Here is an 18636-nt window from a genome sequence, read left to right as displayed (position 1 = left end):
TGTAATTGAGATCTAATCTTACTGCATTGTGGTCAGAAAAGATGCTTGGAATGATTTCAATTTTTTTGAACTTACCAAGGCCAGATTTATGGCCTAGGATGTGATCTATCCTGGAGAAGGTTCCGTGTGTGCTTGAGAAAATGGTGAAGTTCATTGTTTTGTGGTGAAATGTCCTATAGATATCAATTAGGTCTAACTGGTCTATTGTATCAATTAAAGTTTGTGTTTCCTTGTTAATTTTCTGTTTAGTTGATCTAGCCAAAGGTGTGAGTGGGGTATTAAAGTTTCCCACTATTATAGTATTATTCTTAATTTCCCCTTTCATGCCTGTTTGCATTTTTCTTACATATTGTGGTGCTCCTAAGTTGGGTCATTTATATATTTATAATTTTTATATCTTCTTTTTTTGTTGTTGTTATCTTTTCTTTTTTTTTTTTCTTCTACTTCTTGGATTGATCGTTTGATCATTATGTAGTGTCCTTCTTTGTCTCTTTTCACAGCCTTTGTTTTAAAGTCTGTTTTAGCTGATATGAGTATTGCTACTCCTGCTTTCTTTTGGTCTCTATTTGCATGGAATATCTTTTTCCAGCCCTTCACTTTCAGTCTGTATGTGTCCCTTGTTTCACAGTGGGTCTCTTGTAGACAGCATATATAGGGGTTTTGTTTTTGTATCCATTCAGCCAGTCTTTGTCTTTTGGTTGGGGCATTCAACCCATTCACATTTAAGGTAATTATTGATAAGTATGATCCCATTGCCATTTACTTTATTGTTTTGGCTTTGTGTTTATACACCCTTTCTGTGTTTCCTGTCTAGAGAAGATCCTTTTGCATTTGTTGGAGAGCTGGTTTGGTGGGGCTGAATTCTCTCAGGTTTTGCTTGTCTGTAAAGCTTTTGATTTTTCCTTCATATTTGAATGAGATCTTTGCTGGGTACAGTAATCTGGGCTGTAGGTTATTTTCTGTCATCACTTTAAGTATGTCCTGCCATTCCTTCCTGGCCTGAAGAGTTTTGAAAGAGTATTGACAGATCAGCTGTTATCCTTATGGGAATCCCCTTGTATGTTATTTGTTGTTTTTCCCTTGCTGCTTTTAATATTTGTTCTTTGTGTTTGATCTTTGTTAATTTGATTAATATATGTCTTGGGGTATTTTGCCTTGGGTTTATCCTGTTTGGGACTCTCTGGGTTTCTTGGACTGAGGTGATTATTTCCTTCCTCATTTTAGGGAAGTTTTCAACTATCATCTCCTCCAGTATTTTCTCATAGTCTTTCTTTTGTCTTCTTCTTCTGGGACTCCTATGATTCGAATGTTGGGGTGTTTAACATTGTCCCAGAGGTCTCTGAGGTTGTCCCCATTTCTTTTACTTCGTTTTTCCCTTTTCCTCTGTGTTTCATTTATTTCTACCATTCTATCTTCTACCTCACTTATCCTATCTTCTGCCTCCATTATTCTACTGTTGGTTCCCTCCAGAGTGTTTTTTATCTTATTTATTGCATTTTTCATTATATTGACTCTTTTTTTATTTCTTCTAGGTCCTTGTTAAACCTCTCTTGTACCTTCTGGATCCTTGTCTCCAGGCTATTTATCTGAAATTCCATTTTATTTTCAAGGTTTTGGATCATTTTCACTGTCATTATTTGGAATTCTTTATCAGGTAGATTCCATGTCTCTTCCTCTTTTGTTTGGTTTGGTGGGCATTTATCCTGTTCCTTTGCCTGCTGGGTATTTCTCTGCCTTTTCATCTTGTTTATGTTGCTGTGTTTGGGGTGGCCTTTATGTATTCTGGCAGTTGGTGGCTCCTCTTTATTGTGGAGGTTCCTCGCTCTGGGTGGGGTTGGACAGGTGGCTTGTCAAGGTTTCCTGGTTAGGGAAGCTTGTGTCGGTGTTCTGGTGGGTGGAGCTGGATTTCTTCTCCCTGGAGTGCAATGAAATGTCCAGTAATGAGTTTTGAGATGTCAGTGGATTTGATGTGACTTTGGGCAGCCTGTATATTGATGCTCAGGGCTGTGTTCCTGTGTTACTGGAGAATTTGTGTGGTATGTCTTGCTCTGGAGCTTGTTGACCCTTGGGTGGTGCTTGGTTTCAGTGTAGGTATGGAGACGTTTGATGAGCTCCTGTCGATTAATGTTCCCTGGAGTCAGGAGTTCTCTGGTGTTCTCAGGATTTGGACTTAAGCCTCCTGCCTCTGGTTTTCAGTCTTATTCTTACAGTAGCCTCACGACTTCTCCATCTATACAGCACTGATGATAAAACATCTAGGTTAAAGATGAAAAGTTTCTCCACAGTGAGGGACACCCAGAGAGGTACACAGAGTTACATGGAGAAGAGGGAGGAGGGAGATAGAGGTGACCAGGAGGAGAAGAGGGGGAGAGCAAGCTAGCCAGTAACCACGTCCCTATGTGCTCTCCACAGTCTGGATCCCTCAGAGATGTTCATGGAGTTACACAGAGAAGAGAAGAGGGAGGAAGGAGACAGAGGTGGCCAGGAGGATAAAAGTGGGAATCAAATGGAGAGAGACAGATCTAGCCAATAATCAATTCCCTAAATGGTCTCCAGAGCCCAGAACACACAAAGAGATTCACAGAGTTGGGTAGAGAAGACAAGGTGGCGGGGGGAGATAGAGGTGACCTGGTGGAGAAAAAGGAGAGTCAAAAGGGGGAGAGGGCAGTCAAGCCAGTGATCTCACTCCCAAGTAAAAATGGGTACTGAAGATTGAGTTCTTAAAGGTACAAAGTTGATAACAAATTCCAAAAAGCAAAGATTAAAAATCTAGAGTAGAGATTAGATTCTCAAAAATACAATATTGAAAAAAAAGTCACAAAAATTATAAAATAAATATATATATATATATATATGAAGTTTGCTTTTAAAAATAGCATCTTTTTTTTTTGCAAAGTAAAGTAGGTTATAAAAATGAAAATTAAAGGAGTAATAGAGGACTTTTATTTTATTTATTTATTTTATTCATTTTTATTTATTATATTTATATTATTTATTTTATTTTAAAAATAAAATAAAGAAGAATTTTTTTAATTTAAAAAATGATAATAGTAAAAATATATTTAGGACTATTGCTGGTGTTGTTGTGGACAGTATGGGGTCAGTTCATTTTCAGAGTTCCTTGATCCGGCTTATACTTCTCAAGATCTATAGGCCCCTTCCTATGTTCCGTTCAGTTCAGTTCATTCACTCAGTAGTGTCTGACTCTTTGCGACCCCATGAATCGCAGCACATCAGGCCTCCCGGTCCATCACCAACTCCTGGAGTCTACTCAAACTCATGTCCACCGAGTCAGTGATGCCATCCAGCCATCTCATCCTCTATCGTCCCCTTCTTCTCCTGAACCCAATCCCTCCCTGCATCAGGGTCTTTTCCAATGTGTCAACTCTTCCCATGAAGTGGCCAAAGTATTGGAGTTTCAGCTTCAGTATCAGTCCTTCCAATGAACACCTAGGACTGATCTCCTTTAGGATGGACTGGTTGGACCTCCTTGCAGTCCAAGGGACTCTCAAGAGTCTTCTCCAACACCACAGTTCAAAAGCATCAATTTTTCGGCACTCAGCTTTCTTCACAGTCCCACTCTCACATCCATACATGAACAGTGGAAAAACCCTAGCCTTGACTAGACGGATCTTTGTTGGCAATGTAATGTCTCTTCTTTTTAATATGCTATCTAGGTTGGTCATGACTTTCCTTCCAAGGAGTAAGCGTCTTTTATTTTCATGGCTGCAATCACCATCTGCAGTGATTTTGGAGCCCCCCAAAATAAAGTCAGACTTTTTCCGCATCTATTTCCCCACTGTTTCCCTATCTATTTGCCATGAAGTGATGAGGCCAGATTCCATGATCTTCGTTTTCTGAATGTTGAGCTTTAAGCCAACTTTTTCACTCTCCTCTTTCACCAAGAGGCTTTTTAGTTCATCTTCACTTTCTGCATATCTGCATCTGTTATCTGCATATCTGAGGTTATTGGTATTTCTCCCAGCAATCTTGATTCCAGCTTGTGCTTCTTCCAACCCAGCATTTCTCATGATGTACTCTGCATATAATTTAAATAAGCAGGGTGACAATACACAGCCTTGACGTACTCCTTTTCCTATTTAGAACCAGTAGTCGGTGCTAATTACAGGGTTTTAATCTATTGCACCTGTCACTTCCAAAGCGGTTCCCTCTGTTTTAGGGTTTTCTGTTTGTTGGTCTCTTCAGTGTCTAATTTCCGCCCTGACACAAGAGGGCGGTGGTGGTCACTATTTTTCAGGCTTGCCTGTTCAGTCATGCTGTGGGGAGGGAGGAATCCTGCAAACAATCATCACTGGCATGTGCTCGCAGTGTCTCGGCCACACTGTGTTTGCCCCCACTCACAGCGTGTGTGCTTTCCCAGTCTACACTGCTCAGGATCTAGGTTGCTCTGCCGGGAACTATCTGAGGTGGGCCATGAATTGTATGCACTTCCCAGGCCTAAGCCTCTCAGGTTCAGGTTCTCGGGTACTCCACAGAGGCGCAGACTTGGTTGGGCCTGCGTTTTGTGCCCTTCCCAGGTCCGAGCAGCTCAGATGACCAGGTGCTTGGCAAGCGCGGTAACCCTCAGGCAGAGGCTGTGACTTATCACCTCCCCCATCCCAGCCGCTCGGTTTTCTGGGTGTACAATGGGTGCACCTTCTCAGGTGTGTGGTGTGTCTCTTCTGGGGAGCTGATCTCTGGCTGTGACCCTCCCGGCGGATGTCAACTGTCCAGGATCTTAAGTAGTCTTGGTTAGCAATGAAGCCCGCTTGCAGTTTGGTAGAGGATGCCTCTCTGGGGCTGCAATTGCCCCCTTCGAGCTCTAGCTGTCCCCGCCTGCCCGTCTCCAGCAGGGGATGGGCCAGTCCGCTGGTTAGCTCTGCTCAGTTCCTTGTTCTGTGAGCGGGCCTGGCGGTGTCTTAGGTTAGGGCTTTTCGCAGGATAGCTATCCCACAGTCTGGGTTCCTATCTCAAGTTAGTTCCCTCGGATTGCCGTTGGAGCATTCAGGCCCCGTCCTTACTCTAAGCAATGCACCCCGTGCCTCACTGTCCGGCCCCCACTTGCTAGTGGTGGATGTGAACAGATGCGCTGCTTCTCCACTGGGTGTTGCCGTTAGGCACGTAATCTGTGGGTTTTAATTATTTATTTATTTTCCCTCCCCTTTATGTTGCCCTCTGAGGTTCCAAGGCTCGCCACAGACTCGCCAGTGAGAGTGTTTCCTGGTGTTTGGAAACTTCGTTCTAAGACTCCCTTCCCGGGATGGAGCTCCGTCCCTACCTCTTTTGTCTCTCTTATGTTTTATATTTTTTCCTACCTCCTTTCGAAGACAATGGGCTGCCTTTCTGGGTGCCTGATGTCCTCTGCCCGCATTCAGAAATTGTTTTGTGGAATTTACTCAGCGTTCAAATGTTCTTTTGATGAATTTGTGGGGGAGGAAGTGGTCTTCTGGTCCTATTCCTCCACCATCTTAGGATGGCCCTGGAGATAATTTTTTATTTCTTTTGTTTAGCTTCTACATTGTTGTGGTTTTTCAGTCACTAAGTTGTGTCCAGCTCTTTGCAACCCCATGGACTGCAGCACACCAGGCTTCCCTGTCATTCACTATCTCTCAGAGTGCATTCACACTCATGTCCATTGGGTCGGTCATGCCATCCAACCATCTCATCCTCTGTTGCCCCCTTTCCCTCCTACCCTCAATCTTTCCCAGCATCAGGATATTCTCTAATGAATTGGCTGTTTGCATCGCGTAGCCAAAGTATTGGAGGTTCAGGTTCAGCATCAGTCCTTCCAGTGAAAATTCAGGGTTGATTTCCTTTAGGATTGACTGATTTGATCTCTTTGCTGTCAGGGTGAGTCTCAAGAGTCCTCTCCAGGACTCAACCACAATTCAAATGCATGAATTCTTCCATGCTCAGTCTTATTTATGGTCCAACTCTCACATGGCTACTTGGAAAACCATAGCGTTGACAATATGGATCTGTGTTTGCAAAATAATGTCTCTGCATTTTTATGTGCTACTGTCCAGGCTGTCATAGCTTTTCTTCCAATGAGCAAGTGGGATTTTTTGTTTTTTATTTGGTTACCATGAGTGTTATTCACAACACCATGCGGGTTAATTAAAGCATCTAGATAACACAGTACATATTATGCTGATAGCAATTTATCTTTATTCAACCAAGAAGGCTCCATCCTTTTATTCTTATCTATTATGTATTTAATGTCAAAAATTGCCTCTCTTTATGTTGTATATCTGTTATTTTATAGGAGCTAGAGTTGTTAATACTCTTTTTAAACTTTATACTATATAGTTCAGATATCATTCAGATATGCAATATTAATTTTCCACTTCTGTCTATATTTTACCAATTCTGTAAAGTATGTCTATATTTTACCAATTTTCCTATTCTGTCTATATTTTACTCTGTCTATATTAGAGTGTTGTGTGCTTTCAAATGTTTTCATGTCATTAACAAGCATCTTTCTATTTCAGCTCAAAGAATTTTCAGTGCTTCTTGCATGGCAGATCTAAAGGTGAATTCGTTTAGCTATTGCTTCAGTTCAGTTCAGTTCAGTCGCTTACACATGACTCTTTGTGACCCCATGAACTGTGGCACGCCAGTCTTCCCTGTCCATCACCAACTCCTGGAGCCTGCTCAAATTCATGTCCATTGAGTTGGTGATGTGGTCCAACCATTTTGTTCTCTGTTGTCCCCTTGCCTTCAATCTTTCCCATCAGGGTCTTTTCCATTGAGTCAGGTCTTTGCATCAGGTGGCCAAAATATTGGAGCTTCATCTTCAGCACCAGTCCTTCCAATGAATATTCAGGGTTGATTTCCTTTAGGATTGACTGGTGTGATCTCCTTGCAGTCCAAGAGCTCTCAAGGGTCTTCTCCAACACCACAGTTCAAAAGCATCAATTCTTTGGCCTTCAGCCTTCTTAATGGCCCAACTCACATCCATACATGACTACTGGAAAAACCATAGTTTTGACTATACGGACCTTTGTTGGCAACATAATGTCTCTCCTTTTTAACATGCTGTCTACGTTGGTCATAGCCTTTCTTCCAAGAAGCAAGTGTTTTTTAATCTCATTGCTGCTGTCACCATCTGTAGTGATTTTGGACCCCAAGAAAATAAAGTCTGTCACTGTTTCCATTGTTTCCCCATCTATTTGTCATGAAGTGATGGGACCAGGTGCCAGGAAAGCCTTTATTTTTCCATATATTGAGATAAATTTTCCAGATAAAGTATTCTTGGCTGAAAATGCTCATTTTCAGCACCCTGAACATGTCATTCCACTCTTCCCTGGTCTGTAGAATTTCTACTGAGAAATCCACTGATAGTCTAGTGGAGGTTCCTTTGTAGGTTACATTCATTTTTTTTTTTTTTTCTGGCTGCTGGTGTGCAGGGTTTTGACAGCCCCTTTGGGTCCATAGCTCTCTCTGAAGTCTTGCTTGTCTTTCAGTGCATAGGTAGAATAGAAATCCCCAGGATCCCTTGGTGTAATATGAAGAGGTATTTCTGTTTGGTATGGAAGTTTAATTTTTTTTTTTTTTTTTTTTTTTTGCTATTGTTAAAAAGACAGAGAGAAAGAGGAAATCATTTATACCACTTGATGTTGACCTTAGTCCTTTGGAATGCCAATTTCTTTGGCCAGCCATTCATTGGTTGTTAGCCCAGGGTAGGGGTTCTGTGAAATAATGCTCAGAGTGCACTTTGATTACATTTCAGAACAGTCTTCCTTCATCAGGATCATCTCGGTGGTGAGGCTGAGTTAGACAAAAGGGTAAAAGTATTAGAAAGACTTCACTTGATCTGTGTCCAAATTCGAGGTGTGAGCCCATGCCTTCTGTTTATGCCATGCAGAAACCTTCGAACTCTAATGGAATCTATTTTTACTTTATGGATACACTTAATGTCATGCTGAATTGCACATAGGGTGTGTATATGTATATTACAAAGGGTATCTATCAATGAACTAGATATTCATACCAACTACTAACAGACCATAATGTAACATGGGAAGAAAAGCAGAAGCAAAAAGAAAGCCATCAATGAAAGGAAAATGTAACAAGTTTAAATTTTTAAGAAAATATAATATATGGCTTATTGAAACTGAACTTATATTTTTACACTCTTTAAAATATTGATGGGCTTCCCTGACAGCTCAGTTGGTAAAGAATCTGCCTGCAATGCAGGAGACTTCAGTTCAATTCCTGGATCGGGAAGATGCCCTGGAGAAGGGATAGGCAACGCACTCCAGCATTCTTGCGCTTCCCTTGTGGCTCAGCTGGAAAAGAATCTGCTTGCAATGAGGGAGACCTGGGTTTGATCCCTGGGTTGGGAAGATCCCCTAGAGAAGGGAAAGGCTACCTACTCCAGTCTTCTGGCCTGGAGAATTCCAAGGACTGTATAGTCCATGGGTCGCGCAAAGAGTCAGACATGACTGAGAGGCTTTCACTTTCACTTTAAAATGTTGATAACCATGTACTGTTCTCTGTACCTAGAATACCAACTTTAAGACTTGGCATCCATGACACCCATTAGTGAAAAAGCTAAACTTCATTTTTCATCCACGTGTTCAATATCAAAGCTTCCCTCCATTTTATGACCAAACGTATCACTGAAAACAGCCCTGTAACAATCTGTCCTTGCAATCACAATTATCACTTGAACTTTCATAGGCCCAGGAAAAGATGATCACAGATATGTATTACACCTTCATAAGCCCAGGAAAAGAAATGACATTTGGATTCTGGAAAAAAAAAAAAAAAGGCACAGAATTTGACAGGAAATCACCATTTGAAATGCTGATCAAATCCATATTGGGAGAGTCACCTGGATTCCAGAGACTCCTGACCTGGACCACTCCCAGAAGCACAGGACTCATCGAGACCCAAGATGGCCCACCCATTTCTTAAGTCTTTCCTACTTAAATCCTTTATTGACTATATTTAAGACTTTGAAAAAATAAAGTGACACAAGTAGAAGTAGAATTTCAAGTATTAGTAGAGTTGCCACCAGGTACTTTTGCAACTGTCATGATTCCTTTCCTAGCATGACTTTGATTCAGGGCTCCCAATAGAGCTGGACCATAAGAAGGTGGAGTGCCGAACAATTGAAGCCTTCAAACTGTGGTGCTGGAGAAGACTTCTGAGAGTTCCTTGGACAGCAAGGAGTCCAAACCAGTCAATCTTAAGGGAAATCAACCCTAAATATTCATTTGAAGGACTGATGCTGAAGCTGAAACTCCAGTATTCTGATGCGAACAGTTGACTTACAGGAAATCTCTCTGATGCTGGGAAAGATTGAGGGCAGAAGGGGAAGAGGGCATCAGAAGATGAGATGGATGGATGGCGTCACCAATACAATGGACATGAACTTGGGCAAACTGTGGGAGATGGTGAGGGACAGAGAGGAATGGCATGGTGCAGTCCATGGGGTCACAAAGAGTCAGACACAACTGGACAACTGAACAAGAACTGACACTTTTCACATACAGAAATACTGTGCTCTCTATTATGTTCCATTACTCAGGATTCATTATTATAGATGGCTGTATTATTTATAATTTCAAATACAAAATGCCTTAAGTTGCTTGTATGCATTGCATGTGTCTCTGGAATCTCCTGGAACACACGGATTCCATCCACAAATCAGAGTGTTTATTGTAGGATGGTGACAAGACAAAAACATTTCTGTAGATGGATTTTTATTGGGTGTCTAGCCATGGGTGATACCAAACTGCATGGATTCTGGGTCTGCTGTTAACCTGTCATGCCAATAAAAGCTATGGTACATCTTACTTACCTGACAAACCCAGGAGGCAAGAAGAATATAATCCTTTTTTTTCTTTTGGAAAAGTAGAAATGGACATCTGTAGCTGGGTTCTCCTTTTTTGACTTATACTAGAAATAGGAGTTAAGAACACTTGTGCTAAGAAAAAGCTCAAGCTGATTTACAAGATGGTGGAAGGGGAAAAAAATTACCTGTGGAATGTATAATGTAAGTTGCACATCATTGAAATATATATTTTTTTTTTCATACAAAGTGAAAACAGAAGCCTGAAATGTCACTTAGATTCTTTACCATCTGAGCTACTAGGGAAGCCCCTTGTATTTTTTAAAAGGTATTTAAAAATCTGCTTAGATTGTGGATGCCAGCAGTAAATGATTTCAATTGAGAATAGAATTCAAATAATTAGAAAAATAGCGTGATGTGTACTTTTGCTCCAGAGAGCTGAGGAACTCAGGTTATGTGTATAAGAGGAATACAGGAAACATAACTGGAATCAATGGGGATGGAACTAATTACACCAGGTACTAAGTGTGGTCAATTAGCTTAAAATAATGCTAGGGGTGTGTCTGTGTGTGTGTAAGTACCAGAATTAGCCTGTGCTTTATTTAAAGGAAACATTCAGTTCAGTTCAGTTCAGTCTCTCAGTCCTGTCCAACTCTTTGTGACCCCATGGAAAGGAAGCATCATCAGTTTAAATAAAAACAATGTCCCTTGGAACCAGTAGTTCGTGCTCCAAACTTAGTTTCCAGCTGGGGCTTGTTTAAATGATGCTTTACAGTGCAGCAAGTCCTGTGGGTGGGAGGCCTCTGAGCGGGTTGTAATAAGTGAAAATTTGAGGCCCCTATATTAAGATAAGAGAGATATTTGTGTGTTGGAGTATGTTGAAGAGCTGCATGATGGAACATTTTGTCATTGTTCACTTTCTGCCAGCATTTTTTGGTTATTTGTAAGAAGTTTATTGAGCTTTGTTTGACAACTAAAATATGTGTGTGTTTATATATTTAATGTATTCAGCACAATAAGGTTGGAGATAAGTATACAGCCACGAAACTATCACCACCAAGTACCTAAACATCCATCACCTCCCAAAGTTTCCTCCCCTACACTTTTCTTTAGGGTAAGAACACTTCATAAAATCTACTTTTTAGTAAGTTTAAAGTATGCAATACAGTATTATTAGCTTAAACACTATTGTATAATAGATCTCCAGAACTTATGTTCCTAAAACTTTATACCTTTTAACCATCAGGTTACCTCCTCATTTCTCACTACCGCTACCCCTGGCAACTAACATTCAAGCCTGTTTCTTACGAGTTTGACTCTTTTAGGTTCCACTTACACTAAGATCATGCAGCATTTGTCTCCCGGTGTTTGGCTTATTTTCACCTAACATCATGCCCTACAGATCCATCCAACTTGTTGCAAAAGGCAGGATTCTCTTGTTTTTGAAGACTTGATAATCTATTTTATGTATATGCCACTTTCTTTTATCCACTTATTGATGAGGATTTACGTGGTTTCTATCTTGGCTCTTGTGCATAATGCTGCAATGAACATATCTCTTCAGATCCTGACTTCTTTTAAATACCCAAAAGTGATATTGGTAGATTATATATATATATATATATTTTATTTTTTATGATTTGAGTGAACTCTTTCTTTCTAAAGTTCTTCAGTTCACTTCAGTTGCTCAGTCATGTGTGACTCTTTGCGACCCCAGGAACAACAGCATGCCAGGCCTTCCTGTCCATCACCAACTCCTGGAGTTCACCCAAACCATGTTAATAGAGTCAGTGATGCCATCCAGCCATCTCATACTCCATCTTTCCCTTCTCCTCCTGCCCTCAACCCCTGCCATCAGGGTCTTTTCAAATGAGTCAGCTCCTCGCATTAGGTGGCCAAAGTATTGGAGTTTCAGCTTCAGCATCAGTCTTTCCAATGAACACCCAGGACTGATCTCCTTTAGGATGGACTGGTTGGATCTCCTTGCAGTCCAAGGGACTCTCAAGTGTCTTCTCCAACACCACAGTTCAAAAGCATCACTTCTTCATCACTCAGCTTTCTTCACAGTCCAACTCTCACATCCATACATGACCACTGGAAAAACCATAGCCTTGACCAGATGGACCTTTGTTGGCAAGGTAATGTCTCTGCTTTTCAATATGCTGTCTAGGTTGGTTATTACTTTCCTTCCAAGGAGTAAGCATCTTTTAATTTCATGGCTGCATTCATCATCTGCAGTGTTTTTGGAGCCCAGAAAAATAAAGTCAGCCTCTGTTTCCATTGTTTCCCCATCTAATTGCCATGAAGTGTTGGGACCGGATACCATGATCTTCGTTTTCTGTATGTTGAGCTTTAAGCCAACTTTTTCACTCTCCTCTTTCACTTTCATCAAGAGGCTCTTTAGTTCTTCTTCACTTTCTGCAGTAGGCGTTGTGAGAGGGTAACAGGCAGGAAGGCCAGGGGTCTCCAAATGGAGGAAATAGGCTGCAAGTGTCAGACATTTTTATCTCTCTTAAACGGCAGGAGGAAACAAACTAGCGATATTTTTTTCCTTCTCTATACAATTTAAAAGGAGGTTTCTCTTAAAATACTGTGTTGCCATAATGACACCTGGTTTCACTTGAAGTTAACTATTCTCAAACCTTCAGTTAACCAATGCATTTTTCTTATGGAATCGTTTTTCTTAAGCTATGTTAATGTACTATGCATTTACCCCAGACTCTGTCTTCAGGTCTGTTCGCCTAATGGCTCAGAACCTACTTGACAAACCAGTATGTTATACTCAGATATTGTTCCCCTAATCTATGTAAATGAAACTATTTGTATGGTAATCTGCCCTTCTACAAGATTCAAGTCAATCATTTAATGGCCTGGGATGAATCATCTGGTGCCAGGATTATCCCCAAATGCATCTTATGGATCAGGGGCCGGGTGCCATTCTGAGTTTTAAGACATTCCTTTCTTTCATAAACAGACGGCTAGTGACTACATAGGCTCAGATGGTAAAGCATCTGTCTGCGACGCAGGAGACCCTGGTTCAATCCCTGGATTGGGAAGATCCCCTGGAAAAGGAAATGGCAACCCACTCCAGTTGGAATGGGTTCCAGTTCCACGCTTGCCTGGAAAATCCCATGGACGGAGGAGCCTGGTAGGCTACAGTCCATGGGGTCGCAAAGAGTCAGACATGACTGAGCAACTTTCACAAAGTGACTGTATAACATCCAGCTGAAGACTAGCAGGGGTGTACTCTTTCTTCCCCCTTATGATGCCTATATCAGAAGCTTTCTCTATCTCCTTTATACATTACACAAAAGCTCTGAGTGATCAAGCCTCATCTCTGGCCCCAGATTGAATTCTTCTCCTCCGGAGGCAAGAATCAGCAACAACCTTTCAGTTGTGTCATCCGCATATCTGAGGTTATTGATATTTCTCCCGGCAATCTTGATTCCAGCCTGCGCTTCCTCCAGCCCAGTGTTTCTCATGATGTACTCTGCATATAAGTTAAATAAGCAAATAACAGGGTGACAATATAAAGTTCTTAGTAATTTACAGTTCCACAAAGAGTATACAAAGTTTCCCTGTACCCCATCATCATTATCTTTTGTAGTTTTGGTAATAGCTATTTTAACACGTGTGAGTTGTTTTTCTGTGTGTGTATTCCTGTTCAGTAATGATGTTTGGTATCTTTTCATATATCTGTTATCCACTTGTATATCTCTTTGAGAAATATCTATTCAGATCTTTTGCCCGTTTTTAAACTTGGTTAAACATTTTATTTCTTTTTGCTGTTGACTTGTATGAGTTTGTTACATATTTTGAACATTAACCCCTTGTCAGATACATTGTTTGCTAATATATTCTCCAATTTCATAGATTAACTTTTCCTTTTTGATTATTTCTTTTGCTATACAGAATAGTTCTCATTTAATATAGCCCCACTTTACTTTTTCTTTCTTTGCCTCAGGGTTAATAATAAATAAGAAAATATATATTCAGTTCAGTTCAGGTCAGTCATTCAGTCGTGTCTGACTCTTTGCAACCCCATGAATCGCAACACGCCAGGCCTCCCTGTCCATCACCAACTCCCGGAGTTTACTCAAACCCATGTCCATCGAGTTGGTGATGCCACCCAGCCATCTCATCCTCTGTTGTCCCCTTCTCCTCCTGCCCCCAATACCTCCCAGCATCAGGGTCTTTTCCAATGAGTCAACTCTTCGCATGAGGTGGCCAAAGTGCTGGAGTTTCAGCTTCAGTATCAGTCCTTCCAATGAACACCTAGGACTGATCTCCTTTAGGATGGACTGGTTGGATCTCCTTGCAGTCCAAGGGACTCTCAAGAGTCTTCTCCAACTCCACAGTTCAAAAGCATCAATTTTTTGGTGCTCAGCTTTCTTCACAGTCATTAGTAGTAAAATAATTTTATATATTAATATATATTAATCCATGTTGTGGATATCCCCAGCATGTCCACAAACTGAGATCTCTATGACAATATGATGATTGAATATTGCACCATTTGATACAAAAACTTGACCTCAGAATTTTCCTCAAGAAAGTTGTTATCAGATGTATACTGGTAATCTGAATACAATGGCAGTCCGAATACTACTTGGTATAATTATGGTCTTTCTAGTGTCTCTTTGATAACAAACTCTTTTTACTTCTATAGTGTCATTTCATTAAAAATATTTCAATATGGGCTTTTGATCATTTGTTCTCTGGTAGTAATGCCAGGTTAGGGGATCTGTTTAAATGGGGCATCCTTTTAATTCACCTTGAATAAATATTTGGCATATAAATTTATATTTAATTTCTTTGGATAGATACCTGGTTTCTTTGTTCTCCTATATAAAATACAGGTAATCCAACAAGGTCCAGCACACCGTAAAAACTTGAATTGAGGACATCTAGAAGGTTAGAGTGATTGAAAATGCTCTGAATGTAAGCAACTCAAATGCCAGTGTTGTATATCAGAGGAATTCAGAACAAAACTAGGGTCCTAGGTAAGGGAACATCAAAGGGTTTCCCATAGGCTGTTCTGTATAGCATGTGAGCTGGTCTGGTGACAGGAAGGTTGAGAGCCAGGAGGCAACTAGAGAATATCCTATAAAAGAGGGTCTTCCTTTGTTGCTGACAAAGGTCTGTATAGTCAAATCTATGGTTTTTCCAGTAGTCATATATGGATATGAGAGTTGAACCATAAAGAAGGCTGAGTACCAAAGAATTGATGTTTTCAACCTATGGTATTGGAGGAGACTCTTGAGAGTCCCTTGGATTCCAAGGAGATCAAACCAGTCAATTGTAAAGGATGTGAATCCTGCATATCCATTGGAAGGACTGATGCTGAAGCTGAAGCTGCAATACTTTGGTCACCTGCTGTGAAGAACTGACTCATTGGAAAAGTCCCTGATGCTGGGAAAGACTGAGGGCAGGAGGAGAAGGGGACGACAGAGGATGGCATCACTGACTCAATGGACATGAGTTTGAGCAGGCTCCAGGAGATACTGAAGGATAGGGAAGCCTGGTGTGCTGCAGTCCATGGGGTCACAAAGAGTCAGACATGGCTGGGCAACTGAAAAACAACAACATTTTCAGACATGAAAGTATCCCATCTAGCTCCCATGATGTCAGCTGGCATTGTGAGTGTCATAATATCTCTTGACAAGAGGCCCACAGCTCTGGCTTCACTTGGCACCTAAGCTACTAAACTAGGGTCATAGCTATTATGGTTGGGGTGGGGCTGATGTGATTGGAGATCCATGTTGACATTTGCTCATGACTGAAGGTGTAGGAGGGAGAGACCTCTGTGTTCAAGAATGGTTAAAAACCTGCATTTTCTGAAATACTTGCCTCTTTCCTCTGTTTCAATCGGACTGTGTCTGCAGAGCACAAATGACTCTCCTTACTTATTCTCTGTGCTGGAGAGATACAAACCAGACTCCTATGGCCCATGGTGCAGGTTGATCTGAAGCTTCTTCCTAGGCTTTGGGGTCTCAGCATTTGCAGACTTCAGCAAAACAAGAGTATTTTCTCTTCCTATAGAGTCACACAGTTCCCTCTTGTCAAGAAATAGGCATGGCTTACATATTGGGATGAGTAGTGATCACCCACAGAGCATCTTCTCAGACCCGAATGACCTCCCATGCATCCCATGCCCTTGTTGGACTATGAAGTTCCAGAGTGACTTGACCGGATGAGAGATGGGCATCTGAGATAGGTAGATGCATTTCCACATAGTTTAGAATTGATGTCAAGCAAGAGAGCAAGAGTTTCTGATCTCTGTGATTTTGAGACCTGGACATAGAGGAAGTTGCTATGCAAAGAAGGGAAAGCGGTGAGGATGGGCAGAGAGAGGCAGAAGCCACAGAGGTAGCACAAGGTTGCGGGTGCCCGCCAGTCCTTCTAAATTCAATTCAGAGTTCTCTGTTCTCTGAAAAAAAAAAAAAATGCCTCTACTGGGCTCAACTAGATACAGTTGTTTGTCTTATATGCCATCAAAACAGTCTGCTCTAAACTCCCTTGAAAAGAATGACCAGGCATGGCCTTTATACTAAAGAGCTGTTTGCTCATTACTGTTTATATTTTGGATGCTATCAGAAATTGAGGATATTTTCTGTAACAGGAGAAAGATCTGAGCAGGAGCCTGAGCTGTATGCATGCTGTTGAGAGGTGTGGCTTTGTTTTCAGATGTGCTGTCCTATATACACACTGTGGCTGCAAGTGTGTTGAGAAGAGGGGTGGGGCTTGGGGGTCCTATTCGGAAAGGGCCAGACAGGTCAGTCCTCCTGTTCCCAGTGAACAAAGGAAAGAGTGACTGGTTTCCTGTCTGGAGGAGGAGTATTCATCACTGACTTTCTGAAGTATAGATGTCATTTAAAATTTTCTATGCAGTGTGTTCAGTCATGCACTTGGGTCTGAATCTTTGCAACCCCATGGCCTACAGCACACCAGACCTCCCTATCGCTCACCATCTCTCGAAATTTGTCCAAGTTCAAGTCCATTGTATTGGTGATGCCATTCAGCCACCTCATCCTCTGAGGCCTTCATCTCCTTCTGCCTTCAATCTTTCCCAGCATCAGGGACTTTTCCAAAGTGTTGGCTGTTTGCATCAGATGACCAAACTACTGGAGCTTCATCATCAGTCCTTCCAATGAATATTCAGAGTTGATTTCCCTTAGGATTGACTGGTTTGATCCCCTTGCTGTCCAAGGGACTTTCAGGAGTCTACTCTAGCACCACAGTTTGAAGGCATCAGTTCTTTGGAATTCTGCTTCTTTATGCTCCAGCTTTCACAACCATTCATGACCACTGGGATGACCATAGCCTTGACTATATGGACCTTGTTGGCAGAGCAATGTCTCTGCTTTTCAGCACTCCGTCTAGGTTTGTCATAGCTTTCCTGTCAAGAAGAAATCGTCTTCTGATTTCATGGTTGCAGTCATCATATGCAGTGGTCTTAGAACCTAAGAAGAGAACATCTGTCACTACTTCCACCTTTTTCCCTTCTATTTGGTATGAAGTAATGGCACACAATTGCACTCATCTCACACACTAGTAAAGTAATGCTCAAAATTCTCCAAGCCAGGCTTCAGCAATATATGAACCGCGAACTTCCAGATGTTCAAGCTGGTTTTAGAAAAGGCAGAGGAACCAGAGATCAAGTTGCCAATATCTTCTGGGTCATCAAAAAAGCAAGAGAGTTCCAGAGAAACATCTATTTCTGCTTTATTGACTATGTAAAAACCTTTGGCTCTGTGGATCACAATTAACTGTGGAAAATTCTGAAGCAGATGGGAATACCAGACCACCTGACCTGCCTCTTGAGAAACCTATATGCAGGTCAGGAAGCAACAGTTAGAACTGGACATGGAACAACAGACTGGTTTCAACTAGGAAGAGGAGTACATCAAGGCTGCATATTGTCACCCTGCTTATTTAACTTATATGCAGAGTACCTCATGAGAAATGCTGGGCTGGAAGAAGCACAAGCTGGAATCAAGATTGCCAGGAGAAATATCAATAACCTCAGATATGCAGATGACACCACCCTTATGGCAGAAAGTGAAGAGGAACTAAATAGCCTCTTGATGAAAGTGAAAGAGGAGAGTGAAAAAGTTGGCTTAAAGCTCAACATTCAGAGAGCTAAGATAATGTCATCTGGTCCCATCACTTCATGGGAAATAGATGGGGAAACAGTGGAAGCAGTGTCAGACTTTATTTTGGGGGGCTCCAAAATCACTGCAGATGGTGATTGCAGCCATGAAAATAAAAGATGCTTACACCTTGGAAGAAAAGTTATGACCAACCTAGGTAGCATATTAAAAAGCAGAGACATTACTTTGCCAACAAATGTCCGTCTAGTCAAGGCTATGGTTTTTCCAGTGGTCATGTATGGATGTGAGAGATGGACTGTGAAGAAAGCTGCGCGCTGAAAAATTGATGCTTTTGAACTGTGGAGTTGAAGAAGACTCTTGAGAGTCCCTTGGACTGCAAGGAGATCTAACCAGTCCATCCTAAAGGAGATCAGTCCTGGGTGTTCATTGGAAGGACTGACGCTGAAGCTGACACTCCAATACTTTGGCCACCTCATGCGAAGAGTTGAATCATTGGAAAAGACCCTGATGCTGGCAGGGATTGGGGACAGGAGGAGAAGGGGACAACAGAGGGTGGGATGGCTGGATGGCATCACCGACTTGATGGACATGAATTTGAGTAAACTCCGGGAGTTGGTGATGGACAGGGAGGCCTGGCGTGCTACAATTCATGGGTTCGTGAAAAGTCAGACACGACTGAGCCACTGAATTGACTGTCTGTATTGGGCCAGATGCCATGAT

The sequence above is a fragment of the Dama dama genome, chromosome 15 (assembly GCF_033118175.1).
Source record: "Dama dama isolate Ldn47 chromosome 15, ASM3311817v1, whole genome shotgun sequence".
In the NCBI taxonomy this organism is placed as follows: domain Eukaryota; kingdom Metazoa; phylum Chordata; class Mammalia; order Artiodactyla; family Cervidae; genus Dama; species Dama dama.
The sequence above is the reverse complement of the archived record's forward strand: the minus strand, read 5'-3'. Positions refer to the sequence as shown.